The sequence below is a fragment of the Felis catus genome, chromosome D2 (assembly GCF_018350175.1).
Source record: "Felis catus isolate Fca126 chromosome D2, F.catus_Fca126_mat1.0, whole genome shotgun sequence".
Taxonomy (NCBI): domain Eukaryota; kingdom Metazoa; phylum Chordata; class Mammalia; order Carnivora; family Felidae; genus Felis; species Felis catus.
This window is the reverse complement of record NC_058378.1, coordinates 51863326-51882768: the sequence shown is the minus strand read 5'-3', so window position 1 is coordinate 51882768 and position 19443 is coordinate 51863326. Positions and strand designations below refer to the sequence as shown.

The window sequence follows — 19443 nt, the reverse complement described above, 5'->3', positions numbered from 1 at the left end:
TTGGGCTCTGGGCTGACAGCACAGATCCTGCTTAAGATTCTCTCTCTCCCCCTCTCTACCCCCCTCCCCACGTGTGCACATGCACACGTGATTGAGCACTCTCTCTCTCAAAATAAATAAATAAACATTTAAAAAACCCACTGTGGGGGCGCCTGGGTGGCTCAGTCGGTTAAGCGGCCGACTTCGGCTCAGGTCATGATCTCGCGGTCCGTGAGTTCGAGGCCCGCGTCAGGCTCTGTGCTGACAGCTCAGAGCCTGGAGCCTGTTTCAGATTCTGTGTCTCCCTCTCTCTGACCCTCCCCCGTTCATGCTCTGTCTCTCTCTGTCTCAAAAATAAATAAACGTTAAAAAAAAAATTAAAAAAAAAAAACCCACTGTGATCATAGCATCCCTGAAAATGTCATTCTGGTACTCAGTTTCCCTTTTCCAATGTTTGATGCCTAAATTAGATTCATGGGGCCTCACAGTTTTTGATAAGACATTAGGATTTTTTCCTAAATACAGGAAGAAGCTACTGGTATTTTATGTGGGAGTAGGCCATGATCTGATTTACGTTATTTATTTGTTTAAAATTTTTTTTTAATGTTTACTTATTTTTGGGAGAGAGAGAGAGTACGAGTGGGAAAGGGACAGAGAGAAAGGGAGACACAGAATCTGAATTAGGCTTCAGTCTCTGAGCTGTCAGCACAGAGTACAACACAGGGATTGAACCCACAAACTGTGAGATCGTGACCTGAGCTGAAGCCTGGTGCTTAACAGACTGAGCCACCCAGGCACTCCTGATTTATGTTTTTTAAAGCGCTAACTACTTCTCACTTTTCCCGTTACCCTGTGGCCATTCTCCTTCCTGCCTTTTGTGCTTTAGTTCATGTCAATTTCTCTTTCTACAGTACCCGCCCCCTTCTCCATCCCATAGCAATCACTCCTTCTTCTGAGCTCGTGGCATTTGCTGGGATCTTAATCACACTCTGCCCCATGACATGGCACGCTATTATTATCTCCTTCATGTTAGTTAATTAATTCAACAAGCATGCATCGAACAGCTGCTACACGTCAGGCACTGTGCTAAGTCTTAGAGACACAGAGATGATTAGAGCAGGTTCTCTACTCCCAAGCAGCCTGGAGTCAGGGGTGGGGGGGACAGCTATATAAACAAATCACTGGGGGCCTTGTGGTAGCCCAGTGATAAGCATGGCAGGGTTTTTATTACATCCAAGATAAGGGGTCCCAAGCCAACGGGGGAGGGTAGACTGCCTGGGATGGGGCGTGGGGTTATGGGAGACTTCCTGGGTGGACAGAGGTTAGAACCCACTCTCCAAGGCTGACTGGGAGTGAGGGGTGAAGGGGTCGGGTGAGAGGGGTCAGGGTCAGTAAAGGCATGGCAGCAGAAACAGAAAGGTGAGACACCACAAGCAGTTCATTGTTGATGGCATTTAGTGGGAGGCTGAGAAGAGCAGGAGAGAAGGCCAGAAAAACAGGAGCAAAATACAACACAAACCCAACAATATAACCTCCAGGATGCCCATCTTCTACTGGAAGGAATTCCTGGAGCCAAACTGGGAAAAGAGTACCAGAGTGGGACACAGGAAGGCAGAGGTGGTCTTCATTTCTTTCTTCACTGAAATACCACACTGGGGATGCCATAGTGAGCAAAACTGACCAAATCTCTTGCTGTCAAGAAACCTGTGGAAGAATGGCTGGCGGCCAGCCCAATAATCCTGTGTGATAAATACTAGGTGCTGTGGGAGCACTTAGGAAAGAGCCGTGACCCAGCCTCAGGGAAGGCTTCCTAGAGGCAGTGTCCTCTGGTCAGTTGGGCTTCATGGGGTTGAAAGGGTAGGGAGTGAGACAGGCGTGCGCGGAGAAGGATTGCCGTGGGCTACCCTTTCCCCTGAGCCCCCCAGCCTCTAGGCCCAAGAAACCGAGCTGCAGGCCCAGGCTGGAGCAAGGGGGTGGAAGGTGGCATGGAGAAGCCTGCGCAGAAATCCTGGCCGTTCTGTGGGCTTCGGCCATCTCCTGGAACACGGGCCTGTTTTGCAAACACAGCAAGTTAGGCCAACTATGGTGAGGTTTGGCCCTGGCTCGGCCAACCCAGCTCATTAAGCAAACAGCAAGAGATTTTTTTCCTTTTTCTCCCTAAACTAAATCTTCTCTGGGTGCATAATTTATACAGCTCCAGCGAACTGCAGTCTGGCTTTCTTCCCAAGAAAGAAAAACATCTCCTCAGATTTTCCACACACCCTCCCCATCCTGCTGGCCGAATGCCAAGACTTCCCAGCAAGGCCGGGGCAGGGCTGCTCCGGGGAAGGGCAGGGATGTGTTGCTGTTGCAGGGGCCGCAGGGCCGCCCTTTCAGGGGTAGCGGTAGTGGTGCAGGCAGGTGTTTTGTACAGGAGTGGGCGGTGGGCAACAGGTGTGCGGCCCGGGGTGGGCAGGAAGCTGTGCAGACAGCTGTGCTGCTGGGAACCACTCTAGGACCAGCAGACCCAGGAATAGCTCATCTGTGTTTACAAAGCACCTTCTCACCTCCTTTGAGTCACCCAACAAGTACACGAGGAGAGTAGGACACACATAATTACTATCCCCATGTAATTGATGAGTTGCTAACAGAAAGGACCGGGCAATTTAAAATTAGCCTGACTCAAGTTAGAATCCCACCTCTGCCATGGGGTGACCTCAGGCAGGTTGCAAAAATTCTTGCAGCCTCATCTATTAGGGATAATGTTAGCACTTTCCCCCAAGGGCTTGTGCTGCGGGTTAAATGAGATCCCATACGTGAGGAGCCCTCTCCATGCCTGGTCCCTAGCAGATGCTCCCTTGTTCCCATATTAATGGCCGAAGAGGTTTCCCAACTCCTGTGGGCACTGCTGGGCCTGGGCCCAAGTGTTCTCCCAGCACAGCCCCTTCTGTTGCCGCAGTCAGCCGTGTGCCCACCGGGCCAGTCCGTCCCCACGCAGAGGCTGCACGCTCTGTGAGGCTGCCTGTTCATCCCTGGCTCTGAGATCTTGGCAGATAGCTGAGCGGTCCTTAAGTCCAAATGCCTGCCATGCTCTGTGGGAGCAAGCAGCTCTAGAAACTGCATAGCTGGTGAAACTTAAGCTTTGGAACATGAACCCTGGCCCACAATCCGCCTGTTTCCTCTTATAGTCAAGGGCGAGCATCCAAATCCCCTGTCATTTATCATTGTCACTACTGCTCAGAAAGGTCAGTGTGCATTCTCGGTTGCCTCCAGCCCCTGGGCTCAGAGCAGTGATTCCGACTTGGAGGCGCTGAGCCTCACATGCAGGAGGCACTTGTGAATGTTTGCAGAGGAGTCGTCAGGTCATGCCCGTATGCAGACATGCCATCGCAGCCTGTGTGAAAGCAGCATTTCCTCATCGGGGCCCGCTCCGTGGCTCCTGTGTTATACACCCGGAGTGTCTCCTCAGCGAATACTCTACAACTTTTGTTGACTATTCCCTCTTCTCAGCACCCTCTTCCCCCATGGCTGGTTCTTCTCATTCAGATCTTTGCCTAAGTGTGGCTTCCTCAGGGGCCTTGTCTGACTATCCCAAAGAAAGGGACTCTCCTCTACCCCACCCAAGGCACTGTCTTTCTCATCACTGTTCATTATTTTTTTCATGGCACTCTTCACTGTCTGAAGTTATTTATTCATTGCCTTTGTGACTAGAATAGAAGGTCCATGAGAGCAGGACAGAGTCTGGCTTGGTCTTGTGGTATCCCCAGGGATTGGCAGATAGCAAGAGCCCAGTAGTTATTGAATGGGTAAATGAAGCAAGCTTGAGATCATGGGCTCTAACGTCTTCATTTTGCAGAAGAGAAAACCAAGGCCCAGAAGGGTTAAGATGCTCAATTTGCTTGTGTAAGACACCCCTGCTTTTTCTCCAGTAGCTTCTTCCTCAATTCTCAAGGGTCTCTGGAACGAACATATGGTAATGGTCTGCCTTTCTGTTTGGGACTCTTTCTTGTCTCTCAAGAGTGACAGAGCCAAAAATATCTGATGTGTGCCCTTATGAGCCAAAGGATAGTTTGCTCCCTTGGGCTGAAAACGGAAAACACACAGATGCACATACAAATACCCTGAAAAGAAATTAAAATGGGCTAACACGTGGGTAAGGAATGTTCATATAAAACGATGCCATCCTGTTGGGTGTCAGCTAGCCAGGGAAACACCATAACTGGGTCATAGTTATTGATGTCAGAGGAGAAATTCCCCCTCCAGATTCTGAAGGAAGAATCAGGGGGCACAGGAGGAGTCCGTGTGGAGTAGTGGGATGAATATCCTCCTCACTGAGTAATTTGAAGATTAAGTCTGAAGAGGCGTGTAAAGAGTCCAGCATAATACCTGCTCAGTCAGGGGGTAGTTCTGACACCATCCCCAAAGATGGATTATTCTAGCTGAGGACTCACTTACTTCCATGTCTCCCGGTCTCCCACTGATTTTCTCATATTTGTCCCACGGGAGATGACAGGAGATGACTCACACCAAGGAGCATAATGAACCAGTGTTCTATCTCTGGTAAAAGGTTATGCAGAGCGGTAAGGAGCTAATAATAATTATTATAACAGCCACTACCTCACTTATTTTACATGTTCCATGTCCCAGGCCATGTGCTAAGGGCTTATGTGTATTACCTCATTCAATTGTATAAGGTTGGAACTATTTTTGTCCTGCTTAACACATAAGGAAGCAACCACTCAATCCTATGAGAAAGGGACTATTTTTATTTCTATTTTACAAATGAAGAAATGAAATTCGGAGAGGTCAAGTGGCTTGCCCAAGGTTGCTCGCCTGGTAAATAAACACAGCCAGAATTCCAGCTGTGGTACATGGTCTGAATGCTAACATGGTATAAAGTAAAGCTCCAAAAGTGATATCGTGATCCAGGAGGCTGGAACTGACGGCTAGAGTAAATTAGAGTTGGTAGGGTTTTGGTGACCGGCAGTTACCCACATTGTCCCTAGCTCTTTGCTTTTGATAACTGCATATACCAAATATGTACTAATAATTAACAGGGTGCATTGTTATAAATTAAAGGGAGTGGGTTTTAAGAGAAGATACTTGGGACAGTACAAATTACTGTCACAGCTATGATCCAGTGAAGTTCCAAGCACGGGGTATTCTGTGCCCTTGGCACACTGCCTTGCATCTATGAGACGTGCACTGCAATGGTTATCTTTCATCAAATGAAAAAGAATATATAAAAGATCCCAGCTCAGACTATGCCCAACGCCTGGCACAAAGTAGGTACTTAATTACAAAATACTCCCTTCTGTACCTTTACTTCCTGATACCTACCACAGTGCTTGGCATGCAGTAGATGCTAAACACTATTAGCTGTTTGTTATTTTTTGACTAGTAAGCACTTATTACTTAATATAAAGCTAATATTTATTGGGGTTCCATGCTAAGCATTTCCATGCAATATCACTTCTGCCCATTATACTTATCTAGTGAAGTACACTTAGCATCTCCATTTAACAACAGGATTCCTTTAACTGAAGAGAAAACAGACTTCCAGAGGTTAAATAGTTTTCCTAAGGACACTAAGCTATCAAGCAGTTAAGGCGTTTGAATAAATGGGTTCTCAGAATTTCTTCCCCAGGTTCCCATCTAACCAAAGAGGACGGTGTCTGTCATTCTCTAAGTGATTTGTGGGCCATAGCATGAAGCTTGACATTTCCTAGAAATCTTATTTCTTTGGGGAGCTTGGGTGGTTCAGTCAGTTGAGCGTCTGACTTTGGCTCAGGTCATGATCTCACGGTTTGTGAGTTCAAACCCTACACAGGGCTCTCTGCAGTCAGCATAGAGCCCGTTTCAGATCCTCTGTCCCACTCTCTCTCTGCCCTTCCCTTGCTTGCGTGCGCTCCCTCTCTCTCAAAAATAAACATTAAAAAACATCTTTAAAAAACAAAAGTAATATTTCTTTAAAAAATTCATACCATCTTTGCTTTCTAATAATTCAGTCTAAGAGAATGTTTCAAACCACTGACAAGTTTCATTACCTAACTCACCCTTTTCCCCAATCTCCACATTATCTGATGCTTCAGGAAGATGCATCATAATTTGTTTTGTGACTTCTCATTCTCCTGGCAGACCACAGACTGAACAGGAAGCTAGAGGAATCTGGTAAGCTCCCCGGGAGAAGTGAGCTGTGAACTAGAATTTAACTGACTGAAAGAGGAAAAACTGGGACCAGGATTTTACAGCTCTTCTTTTACCTGTCCCCAACTCCCTACCCCTAAATCCATTCTTGTTCATCCCCTAATAGGGCAGACTGGAAATCAGACAGAGTTCAGAATGTAGTAGATCCTCAATGGCAAATAAATGAATGGATGACTAGGTGGTTGGGTGAGGTCTGGGTAATGATGGGCATCAACATCTCTTTGTAAAGGCCAATGGCTTGAGAGAGACTAAGGAGGGCTTTTATATTATAAAGGGGCTCCCTAGGGGAGGAGGCTACAGCTAAGGACACTACAGCCTTAACACTCCAATGAGTCCTTTCTAGACCTCCTTACGCTATTATTGATGCTGCTGTGACCCCTACATGCCAGTCAGTTTAGGAGCACCTTCTGCCACTAGCAATCAGTACTCATAATCAACTGGGAAATAACTTGGAGGCCCTAGATATATTCTAGTCATTCTTTTCATTTTGCAGATAAGGAAACCGAGACGCAGAGAGGGAAAATCAATGACTCAAGGTCACATGGTTTGATGGAACTGTTTATTGCATATCCAACATATCCATTTCCTGCTCCTTGTTCCTTCATAGCAAAACTCCAGTTTTGTTTCGTATTGGGCAGCCATGGTGTCAGGGAAGACATTATATACCCCTATCCGTCCTCAGAGAATGAATCTTAATTCGTTTGAACCAATCACAATAATTCTACCCTCTCTGCCAGTGACTGGTTTGGAAATGAACATTGATACAACTCTAACCAAAGAAACATGAAGGGAAACCTGTTGTTAGGAGCTTTTAGGAAAGTTTTCCTTCATCTTAAAGAGCTATGAGAGTGAAGGCTACAATCTTAGTCTCCGTGGCTTTGGAGTTTGTTGGATAAGGACAGGATGCTTGGAGTAATTGCAGCCAAGAGTCATGTTGAGGACAAATACCAATACACTGTAGATGGCAAAATGGAATGATGTAAAAAGCCCAAGCCAAAGATGGCACTACTGAGTCAATGGATTATGCAGCCCTGAAACTCCTCTACCTCTGGACTCCTTGTCAACTGAGGTAACAAGATGTCCTTATTGTTTAAAATAGTTGAGTTGGGTTTTCTGTTATCTGTCTCCCAAAGCATCCACATGGTCAGGTAAGATCAGATTCCTAATGCTGTGATTAGGTGGCTTCTTGGAATGGCTGGAGTGATCTTTGTGGTTACCAGGAAGTAATGGGGGGGGGGGGTGAAGAAGTGTTCAAGATTGTCAACTGAGTAGCAGGTGGATTGAGCTCCTGCAGAAAACTGGGGGCTCCCAGGAAGCTCTCATAGGCAGGCCTGAGAGTTGGACTTGAACCTTTTAATCAGTAGGATTCGTGAGACAGAAAACACAAAATAATGGTTTCCACTCCCAAGGTGTTATTCTCTCACATAATACTTGTGGCTGTTCCATGAAGTCATCAGAGACTCAAAATCCTTCCACATCTCTGATCCACCATTCCTTATGTCAAAGATGGATGCTAGAGATCCACTATTTCATCTAAACCCAAGACAGCCAAATAGAAAGAGCAGGAAGAAGTGCTGTTCTCATCCCTTTTAAGGACGAAACAGGATTTTTTTGTTCTTTGCATTGTTCTTCCTCATCTCTTCTTCCTTCTTTTCTCTCTCTTTCCAAATATCAACACAGAGGCTCAAGTAGATTTTAGGCCTACAATATTTCAAATTTAGTCTTCTGATATATAAATGCTTTAAAAATGTTTGTTTCTGATGATAATGGAACATATGACCCCCCCCCCCTTGCATCTTAGCTTTTAGGGCAGGGGTCACAACCCCCAATGCCCTACAGGGCCAGTGAGGAAATAATGGAAATGGATAAAACAGTTTGGTGTAAAGAAAATGAATGGTGGGGCGCCTGGGTGGCTCAGTCGGTTAAGTGTCCGACTTCAGCTAAGGTCATGATCTCATAGTCCCTGAGTTCGAGCCCCGCGTCGGGCTCTGTGCTGACAGCTCAGAGCCTGGAGCCTGCTTCGGATTCTGTGTCTCCCCCTCTCTCTGACCCTCCCCCATTCATGCTCTGTCTCTCTCTGTCTCAAAAATAAATAAACATTAAAAAAAATTAAAAAAAAAAAAGGGGGCGCCTGGGTGGCTCAGTCGGTTGAGCAGCCGACTTCGGCTCAGGTCATGATCTCACGGTCCATGAGTTCGAGCCCCGCATCGGGCTCTGTGCTGACAGCTCAGAGCCTGGAGCCTCTTTCAGATTCTGTGTCTCCCTCTCCCTGACCCTCCCCTATTCATGCTCTGTCTCTCTGTCTCAAAAATAAATAAACGTTAAAAAAAATTAAAAAAAAAAAAAGAAAATGAATGGTAACAATTGTCATAAAATGGAGAACAAAATCCCCTTGAAAGGAGGCATTGTTACTCAGTTCCAGCAAATTGTTGTCAGGTAGGAATATAAGTTCCATGTTGCCAACTCTTCTATTATTCAATAAAAGCTGAAAAAAATCTGTATTTTAATGTTAAATATGATTTTGTTTATTTTTATTAAAATTTTTTTTTGGTAATATTTTATTTATTTTTGAGACAGACAGAGCATGGGCAGGGGAGGGGCAGAGAGTGAGGGAGACACAGAATCTCAAGCAGGCTCCAGGCTCTGAGCTGTCAGCACAGAGCCCAATGTGGGGTTCAAACCCATGAATTGTAAGATCATGACCTGAGTCGAAGTTGGATGATTAACCAACTGAGCTACCCAGGTGTCCCTGGTTAAATATGATTTTAAAATATTAGGTCAATATTGTGTCTTTCTTGGGTTTGAGAGCACCCTGAGGTCAAATTTTATAGATGATTAATTCAGCAGAATATGGAATATAATGGGAACTCAATATTTGTTGTTGAATGGATAAGTTAAAATTTTTCCAGTTACTTCCTCCTGGAAGACTGAATGGAACAGCTGGTCAACTGGTTGAAGACAAAGGCATGTATGCTTTTGTAGTGTATATGTTAATTTTTCCAGTGTTTTATTTCTCTCTACCAAAACAGTCTAAGCAACTCTAAGGCAGAGACTATACCCATCACATCATTCTCTTCCTTTTCTTAAATATTTACTTTATTTTTTTTTAAGTTTGTTTATTTTTGAGAGACAGAGTGTGAGCACAGGAGGGGCAGAGAGACAGGGAGACATAGAATCCGAAGTAGGCTCCAAGCTGTTGGTACAGAGCCAGATGCAGGGCTGTAACTCATGAGCCATGAGATCATGACCTAAGCTGAAGTCGGACTGAGCCACCCAGGTGCCCCAGCCTCTTCCTTTTTAAGGAGAATTCCCCAAAGTTCCACATAACACTTTAATTTATATCTCATTGGATAGAACATAGTTAACTTGCTGGGAATGTGGGAGATTAAGTCTTTCAGCTAAGTGAAATTGCTTGTTTAAAAACTGTAATTCTTTTACTAATGAAAAAAGGGGAAAGGATATTGGGAAGTTACTAGAAGTCCCCTCCACTCAACCCTGAAGAGAAAACTAAGGGGTACTGTGGTTAATAGTCACCAAATGCCATGCTATACTATAATAAGTATTATTTATTATAGGATTATAGGATGTGTTATTTGTATTACAGGATGTCAGAGCTAGAAGTGGTGATAAAGGCTTCTTGTCCAACTCACTCATTTTACAGGTAGGAAGTTTGAGGACCTGAGTAGGGAAGGAATTTACCCAGGGTCACATGATAAAAGAAGCAGTCCTAATACTGCCTTGTACCCTAAGTCTCTACCAACTCTTATTAATGTCTAAATCCCAATATTCAGCCCTCATTGCTTCTTCCTCACCATGGTGATACACCCAGGCTCTTTCACCTTAACACCACCTTCGAACTGGGTACAACTTCATCCTCTTTCCTACTCAAGTTTCCACTACTGTTTTTCTCAGTACCTCCAGCCCAGGATGGCTCCTAGTTTTCATCACAGGGAGGGATAATATTGGTCGGTAGAGGCTTCTAGAGGTGGTCTTCCATGGCTAATTTTGAAGGCTCAGTTGAGAAAAATTACTGGGATTGATTAATGAGTTCACTATGGTTGTTGCTCGATAAATGGAGGCTCTGGGGGCAAAAGTTTGTTATGAGACCTGGCTTCTTTTCCTTTAGGGGTAAGGACAAAAGCCTTCTATCCGGGCATATTAATAAGGTGTCTGGCATTCACATGTGATAGCCCTGTTCCTACAAGCTGGGTGAACCTCCTACCACACTGTAGTCATCTGGGAGGATAGTGGGCAGTGGTGTGACTTCTCACATATCAGAAGCTCAAGGCCGTGCATTACCCCATGCCTACTGCAACAGGCCACCAGGGCAGGCCCATCTGATCCTGTCTTGCATCAGAAAGATAACTCTTATCACCACTCCACAAAGTGAGCTTGTAAAAATAGACAGGATCAGGTTGTGACCAGTGCCCTGGAGTTACCAAGGCAGCGAGGTTCTAGTTACAGTTCTGTCACAGGCCAGACACTAAGTATATCTTCCCCACAGTGACAAGGAGTGTCAGGGAGCACGCCAGCCACATGATCCTTCCCAATCACAAGGGAGAAACCCTGCTCTCAGAGTCTATTCCTGAATCACTCTGCTCCCAGAGTCTATTCCTGAACCAGGCCTTGGCCCAGACTGCAAATAGATTGCCTGTGTCCTGGCCAACTGTTCTACTTGTGGTCTCCAGATAGGACGCCATGTGTCAAGCATGGGGGGCAGCCGTGGAGCAAGTTGCAGGACTCCTGGGCATGTCTTGGAAGACACATCAGAGAGGGCACACATCTTCTACCTGCCTCATGGATGGTGGGAAAGGGAGGAAGTCTGGAACTGGAGGGGAAGGGGGCTGGGAGTGCTCCCTCTACCCCTGCAAATCCACCAAAGGATTCACTGATTCTGATTCACTCCTAAGCAAATCCACGGCTGATATCTTGCATTTGGTCAGATGTGCCCATTCTTTTCCTGACACTTCATTTCTTTGAATAGTATACATCTATTAGCCAAATTAGTAATTTTACTTACACAAATAGTACATTAATACATGTTTTATGAAAAAAAACCTCAAACAATACAGAAATTGGTAGGAAAAAAATGAAAATTTCCCTTTTCATTTATCTCTCACCAACTCAACCTCTGTCCCCAGAAGTAACTGAGATCAACAGTTTGATATTTATCTTCCATACTTTTTCTTTCTTTTAAAAAAAGTGTTTATTTCTTTGAGACAGAGAGAGAGAGAAAAAAAAAACATGAGTGGGGAGGGGCAGAAAGACAGGGAGAGAGAGAATCCCAAGCAGGCTCCATGCCACCAGCACAGAGCCCGAGGTGGGGCTCAAACCCACAAATGGTGAGATCATGGCCTGAGCCAAAACCAAGAGTCAGAGCTCAGTCGACTGAGCCACTCAGGAGCCCCAATCCCATACTTCTTCCATGCACACAGCACATCACACCAAAACACCTGCAACACACACACACACACACACACACACACACACACACACACAGAGTATATAGTGTAAGAGGTTACAAGTAATCATTCTAATATTATCTGGGTTCAAATAGCTTTGTGGCCTTGGGACAAATTAATTTGCTTCTTTGTGCCTTGCTTTCTTCCTCTGTACAATAAGGATAATATTGGACTCTACTTCATAGGGTTTTTGTAAAGATTAAATGTAAGTACTTTCAAAACAGTGACTAACACAGTGTAAGGGCTTGGGTCTTATTACATATGTACATAAGGAGGTCATATTAGTTGTCCACTATCGTATAACAACTCACAATTTAGTGAGTATGCCAATTCGTGGCATACAACAGCAAACATGTATTATCTGCGGGTCAGGAATTCAGGAGCAGTTTAGCTGAGTGGTTCTAATTTAGGGTCTCTGATCTGGGTGGATGCTGGCAGGGGCTGCAACCATGTGAAGACTTGACTGGATGTGTAGAACTTTATTCCAAGATGGCTCACTCATATGGCTGTTGGCAGGAGGCTTGATCTCTTGCCCCATGGGTACTGCCACAGTCTGCTTAAGTGTCCTTGCGACATCGGCAACTAACTTTCCCCCCAGGAGTGGCAATCTAAGAGAGAAGGAGGAGGAAGCCCATAGCATTTTTATGACATTTTTTTTGAAATTGCATACCACTACTTCTGCTTCATTCTTTTCTAGAAGTGAATCACTACAAAAAGCCCACACTCCGGGGGGGGGGGGGGGAATTGAAAGCAGTTGTAACAGAATTTATAGACATATTTTACAACTACCACAAAGCTTATCCTAGAGGTACATGGTATCACACTCTGTTGTCTTGCAATTTGCTTTTTATTGTTTAATAAACACCTTAGAGATCTTTCCATATCAGCACATACAGTATTACATCAATCTCTCTAACTGCCAAATCATATTTCATTGTAAAGATATACCGTACTTTCTTTAACCATTCTCAGTTTAATGGGCACTTAGGTGTATTCTTCTTTCTTTGCAGGAAGCAAGAGCCTAAGGCAAGGGGCACTTCTTACAGATCCATAGTCTAAGGAAAAGTTTATAAGTATCTAAGAAGTTGGCAGTGGTAGAGGGAGCAGAGACCTGTAGATTCCAAGTGACCAGACAGGTTATAATCTCAGGACACATATCAACAGTTGCTCACGAAAGAACACTAACATACAACATTGTCACCACTGGTTCCCGAGCAGCTGTTGCTGCCTCTGGCCCTGGTTCTATGTTCCCTCCTAAGTGAGGCATGACTGGAATCCCGAGGTATGTCTTCAGCTTGATGTGTAGCTCAGATGGCCAAGAGTTCACAGCAGTAGACACTAAACTGTGACAGAGTCTCCTCATACTAGTTGGAATCTTATTCTTCATGACAATTTTAGTCAGCTATCTGCCATCCCTCCTTTTTCCCCACACACCATGATTTTGTTTAGCTCTTCTGGTTACCCTGGTTTTGTTTAGGATGGTAATGGCCTAGTTGCAGAGGTTGAATCTGATTAGTCAAAGTCATTCACTATCATTTCACTCACCAGATACTTCTATTTCTAGCCTCTCTCACAGTGAGGGCTGGCTCATGTAGCCATTTTGGCCAATGGAATCTAAGTAAAAATCAGTTGGGAAACTTCTTGGAAAGCCTTTGCATTCCAAATGAAATCATCAGATATGACTAGCAACACCCTACCCTTTCTTTACACCTTAAACATAGAAATAATATCTGGAGCTGTGGCTGGCATCTTGAGACACGTTATAGACAAAACTGAAAAGCCATCATGCTTAAGATTTGGGATAGAAAGCCAGAAGCAGAGAATTTGATGATATTGTTGAGCTGCTAAAACAACTATGGACCGGCTACCCACAGACTTTTTGTTACAGAGAAAAATAATTCTACCTTTTAAAAAGGTACTCCTCGCTGGTTTACCATTACTTGCAGCTGAGAACATTCCTGAGCTATTTCCTGCTTCTCTCTAATCTCTCTAAGTTCAGGGCCTCTGTGTAGTGTACTTTCATTGAATGACCAGTGCTTTTGGGAGACACCTGTTTCCTGATACCCAGACAGTCCCCACATTTCTGGCTTAGCAGAGATGGGGGTCCCCTGAACAGGCAGATGGGTTCATGATACCTAGGCCACTGCAGAAATGTCTCTGCTGCATAATGTCCTTCAACTCAGTTTCATCACTAGGAAAAAATAACACATCTGACCACTCTATAAAAGCTGAGAAATAAAATTTCTTTTGATCTTTTTCTAACTAAATACTCTTGGGTAGGGTCAGAGTGCACCAATCTTGAATTCTGCTCATTAGCAAACAGGTTTCTAGCAGGGGAGAGACCAGGGAAAGTCTCCTACTAGTGACAGCCAAATCAGGGAATGTTGGCTGGCACATTATCCAGACGGAAGAGTAATATCTACTGGAAAGTGAAGTGGTTCTTTAGTAAAGTGGGGAGGAAGATATTTTAAGAGTCTCGTAACTACTGATGTAAGAAAAAAACTGAATTTCAAAAAAAGGCATCTTGAGTTTGTTGAATGTAATTTGACTCTTGTAGACAATTTTAGAACCAACTTCAGGCCACGTACAGGGGTAAAACGAGGGCTGGATTAGCTTATCTTCATCAGGCTTTTGATACGTATAACTGGGACCGGTAGCATCTTAATTTTCTGGTGTGTTCCAGGAGAAAGGAAGATTTTTGGAGTTCACAAAGCTTATCAGAATCCAGCTTCCAGTTCGTACTATACGACTCTGGGGCAGTTACTTTCTTTGAGCCTTGGGTTCCTCAAAAATCTTTGGTTTCATAAATACTCCCAGTCTCAAAGGGTTTTTTATGAAGATCTAAATAAAACCATATAGGCAACTAGCTGGCACGTAGTATTGCTACTGCTACTTCCTCTACTATCACTACCAGAATCACCGCTAACTGACATCACCATCACCACCACCATCACTATTATTTACAACAGAAAAGACAACAGGCTTTGTATCACTGCTAGTTCTGTTCTAGAGAGATTTTAAATGAAGAAAACAAGCGTTTCAATGAATAAGGAGTGAGGTAGGTCAGAATCAAATGCCTCCACTTGGTTCAAACAAATCACCTTCCTTTGGGTTTTACAAGGACCATGTGGCAGGTGAATTGTCCTCACTGTTTTTGGTCAGAGACGGGAGAAATGCTGTCTGCACACCCCCAGCCAGGCCTCCAAGTAGCACTTTGACACTCTTGCAGGAGGCATGCCATCTACTTCTGCTGCCTTTTTGTTTGCAGGGCTGTGAGCTTCCATTTCTGTCCTCCAGGAAGAATTTATGATTTCCTCTCTACTCCCCCCTCTCCTCTCGGTCTCTGAAGGCAAACGATAGCTCCCCTCCCCCTCTGCAGAGCTATTTCTTAAAGTCTGCTCTCCCCCAGCCAGAGGCAGCTTTCTCTACTGATGAATACAATGATGATAAAAATAGTGTTTCTATTTTCTTAGGAATGCTATGCCTTTCTTTCAAAAACCAAACCAAAACAAAAACTTTCTCCCTTAGAAAATTATAATGCTCTTGCACTATGGAAAAGACAGATAAGCAAGACGAAGAACATAAAACTGCCCATAATCAGAGTGTACCAGGACTCACAAGCAACGAGCATCATGCTTTCAGTCTTTTTTCGTGTGCATATTTATACACTTTTATTCAACTTGGAATGTAATCACACTCCATACCATAGTCTTCAGTATATTTTTATTAATCAGTGAGAAGTCACTAACAACGGTCCATATCTTTCGAGACATGTTTTCAACATTGTTTCCGTGGAATTCGACTCTGCGGGTGCCATCATTTATTATGTATTATTACTGGTGTATTATTTAACCAGTTCGTGTTGCCTGACATTTAGGTTGTTAATAACTTTTCACTGTTCTTCACAATGCTATAGTTATTAACAGCCTTCACACTCATTCATAGTTTTCTCCCTAGGGTCTATGCCTGGCAGATGTGATCACACGTATTTTGGAAGCTGGGAGAACCGAAGAGCAAAGAGGTTACAAAAAGGTAAATGAATGGAGTGAGTTGCCCTAGAGAGCCTTGTGTTTGACAAAACAATTAAATGCTGAAGGACAGTTAACAAAACAAAATGACTATGGTAGCTGCTCTGAAGCTCTTCTTTTCGGAATTAGATCTTGGGGACACTTGTCTATTGAGTGCCTGGCAATAAAACCTTGTCATCAGCATACAGAAGGGAGCTTACCTTTCTCTTTTCTGTCCTCAGAGCAGGCACTTGGAGAGTCAGGAGTTCAGCTCATCCAAGATTCCAGAATGGTTAAATCACTTGGCAAAGGCCACTGAGCGGGTTAGTGGCTAAGTCAGGACTGGAAGCCAGGTCTCCCCAGTCCTGGATGACTGCTTTTTGTGAAAATGTCCTTCTCCGAGACAGCTGGGCTATCACCATTGACAATGTCACTCAATCTTTTACAGTTTTGTAGACTAGAGCAATGACCTGGGGATCTTGTTGAAAAGGCAGATTTTGAGCCCAGTTGGTCTGGGATAGGGCCCATTTTCTGCATTTGTAGCAAATTTCCAGGTGATATCTAGGGTCCAGACCACTCTGAGTAGCAAGTAGCTAGAGAATGACTCAAATGAAGACAAAGCAAATGACCTAGATAAAGACAGGCTTATTGACAAGTAGTACAGCATTTCAATGTCAATGACTGGAAAGGGAGCTCCTGATAGTTATGAGTCTTAAAGTAAAGGTATGTCCTTTTCCCATCAGCAACACTCCGACAGGAGACCAATTCAACAAGTCAAAGGAAGGACTGGGGCTGTGGTGGCCAAGTGATGATCAGACACACCCAACAACAGCACAGTAAGTCCCTTTGTTGTGAGGAAGCAGCAGCAGCAGCAAGAGAGCCAGAATACAAGCCACTTTCTTTAATATTCCGAAGGCGTTCCCAGTGTCTCCCAGAGTCCTCATTAATTACCTGGAGAATTACCAAGGAATTCTCAGACGGGATGAGAGCCTCCTTCCACTGCCTCTCACCACACCTCATGACACCTAGATGACAGAAGAGCTGCACTTGATGAGAAGAGGAAACGGAGCCTGGGCACAGAAACAGAAGAGCTTTGGCCTGTGAGATTTCTAAATCACAGGCATGGCTTGCCCTCTTGCAAGTAGAGGCAAAAGACGTCAGCCTTATTGGCAGTCCCGGGCACGCAGCTTTGGGATCGGAATAATAACGGTTTTCAAGGCATGGGGAGTAGCCGAGGGTGGCCTTTTGGTGCATGGAGGGGTGAGAGGCCAGGTCCAGGCTGGGCCAAGCACGGTGCCAGGGAAGGAGGGCTGTGAATGCTGGTTGTTTATTTTTTTATTCCATGCAAACTGCTCACTTGTTAGCATCGGTACTGCGACATAACAGTTTCCAGTAAATACACTGAGCTGCACGGAGGTGGCAGAACAAGGGAGGCTCAGATGTACAAGCAGATGGTTCTTATTACTTCCAGTCGTTCTTGTCGTAGTCCCACTGGGCTGGGAAGCCCTGAATCGGGCTGACCTTCACGTCGAGCATCCTCTGAGTCTGCTTGGGCACGCTCTCCCCTTAAAAGGTGTGCAGGAGGGACGCTACAGGCAGCGCTTCTCCTCAAGAAGCGGGACTCCCCTCAAGAACACGGCCGCGCCCACAGCCGCCTCGCGCGCCTGCGCACTCCCGTTCGCGTCCGCAAAGCTCGGGCTGAAATTCATGCGGCCCAGTTCCACATTCTCATCGATGGAGAGGCTGCTCGAGGGGGTCTCCTTTTATTTCAAGGCCTTCTGGCTGGCGGAGAGATCTTGATGTGGGCCGCGTTAGGCAAGGGATAGTGGCGCTGGTGGACATAACCGGGGAGAGCATAGTCTTCACGCTTCACGCTTCCAGGTGCTCGCACACGCACGGAGGTGGGAAGAGCTCGCTTGCAGATTAGAATAATTACTCTGGTCGCCAACATTCTTGCCGCTGCCCACTCCCCACCTCCCAACCCCCCAGCCTCCAGCAAAGCCCACCTCCCTTACCCCCTGCGCAGCCCGAAGAACGTGGTTACTTTAGACCTGGAACCAGGAAGTGCTGGCCTTAAAGCTAGAGTAACAGGATCACAGGGAAGCATCTTACAAATACAGAATCCTAGCGTTTAAGTCATGTTCCCTGGAGTTCTCAAGATTCTATGTGAACATGTTTCAAGGACTGCTGTTTCCTGTGATGTATAATGGGATGTGAGGCTTGGTCCTTCATCCCCCCATTTTAGCATCACGTCGTATCTATTTTATACACTGGGATGCTGAATACTATTTCTGTAAAGGGTTGTGTACTTAAAAGCTGTTCTTTTTTAGGGGCGCCTGGGTGGTTCAGTCAGTTGAGCATCCGACTCTTGATTTCCGCGGAGGTCATGATCCCAGGGTGGTGGGATCCAGATCTGCATTGAGCTTGGCATTGAGCGTGGAGACTGCTTAAGATTCCTGCCTCCCCCTCCCCGCCCCCGCCCCCGCCCTGTCCCTCTCTGGTGCTCATTCTCTCTCTCTAAAATAAAATGCATGCATGCATGCATGCATGCATGAATGAATAAATAAATAAATAAATAAACAAATAAAAATAAATTTCTCTTTTTCAACTTCTTCACTTGACAGGAAAGGAAGGTGAATTTCTGAGATTTAAAGCCAGCTCATGACATAACACTATGGTGTTCACCCCCACCCCCACTCCCTCACATGTGGTTGTACCATGGTTCTGTAAGTCCAACAGGACCCAGAATATCTGGCTGCATTCTTTTCTCTCGGAGAGTTCCCAAAACCCAGACTAGTGCCCGGATTTATAATATTTCATGCACACCGAAGTCTGGAAATAGAACTGACCTAAGTTATGGTGGACAGCATTGTCTATGTGGTATGATACCTGCCCACCTAACTGGAATTCCCACTACGGGTGCGCCAGCAGTTTTCAAATGAACTCGGGTGTCAGCACACCTGTGAAATACCATGAATTATTGACTTACTTAATTCCATCATACAAATGAGAAGGCCACTTTGCCAGCAGAAAAGCCAGCTGGTAATACACACAGAATAACACTGTGATCACACACACTGCATTAGTCATTAAGACCAGTCTCACATATTTTGGTTCTCTTCTGGGCGCATGGTGAGCTTGCACTTCTCTACTTTCTTTCATAGGCATGGCCATATAACATGTTTTGGCCAAATAAATGTGAATGGAAGCTTTTAAAGTCAGTGCATGATGTTCCTCATCCCTTTCCCTGTAGTATAGTCTTTGTGGAAGTCTACGTTGAGATGAGCGTTTGTTCACCAGAGTCCCAGGGTGACTATGATGAGTAGAGGTCCTTTGCCAACCTACATCAAATGTGGTATGAGCAAAAAATACATCTTGGTCTGTTTAAGCCATTAATAGTTGGGAGTTTTGTTACCATGGCAAAACCTAGCCAATTCTAACCGATATATTTACCAAAAATAAACCAATAAGCTGTTAAATGGAGCACTGCTGATTTCCTCCTAACTTGTCTGTTAATTCAATCGTTCATCTCCAACTTTGGAGGTCCACGACCTACTAGCCATGTGACTGGAGTGTTCATATTAGAAAGATTTAGAATTGAATGGGAAAGAATTATACTAAATGGACAATAGCTAGATGAGCTGATGAAAGCTTATGAATTATTTTACATTCATTAAAATAGACCACAAAGACAGCACAACAAATAATGAAAATCATGATATATACTTAATGATGTCAAATACCAGAATCAATGATATTTAATGCACCTTAAATTAGTATCAATGGCATCTGAACCATTAATTTCCATT

The 19443-nt window shown here is 44.7% G+C and overlaps 1 long non-coding RNA gene across 2 annotated transcripts; it reads left to right on the top strand.

Annotated features, from left to right (window-relative positions):
* Positions 1-710: 710 nt before the first annotated feature.
* On the top strand, positions 711-18121 carry LOC123380850. Of its 2 annotated transcripts, none has more exons than XR_006587159.1 (3): positions 711-4538; positions 15585-15659; positions 16378-18121. It is a non-coding gene; the product is annotated as an uncharacterized LOC123380850 (long non-coding RNA). The 2 variants fall into 2 exon arrangements; XR_006587158.1 differs by lacking the exon at positions 711-4538 and adding an exon at positions 9390-9826.
* Positions 18122-19443: the final 1322 nt, after the last annotated feature.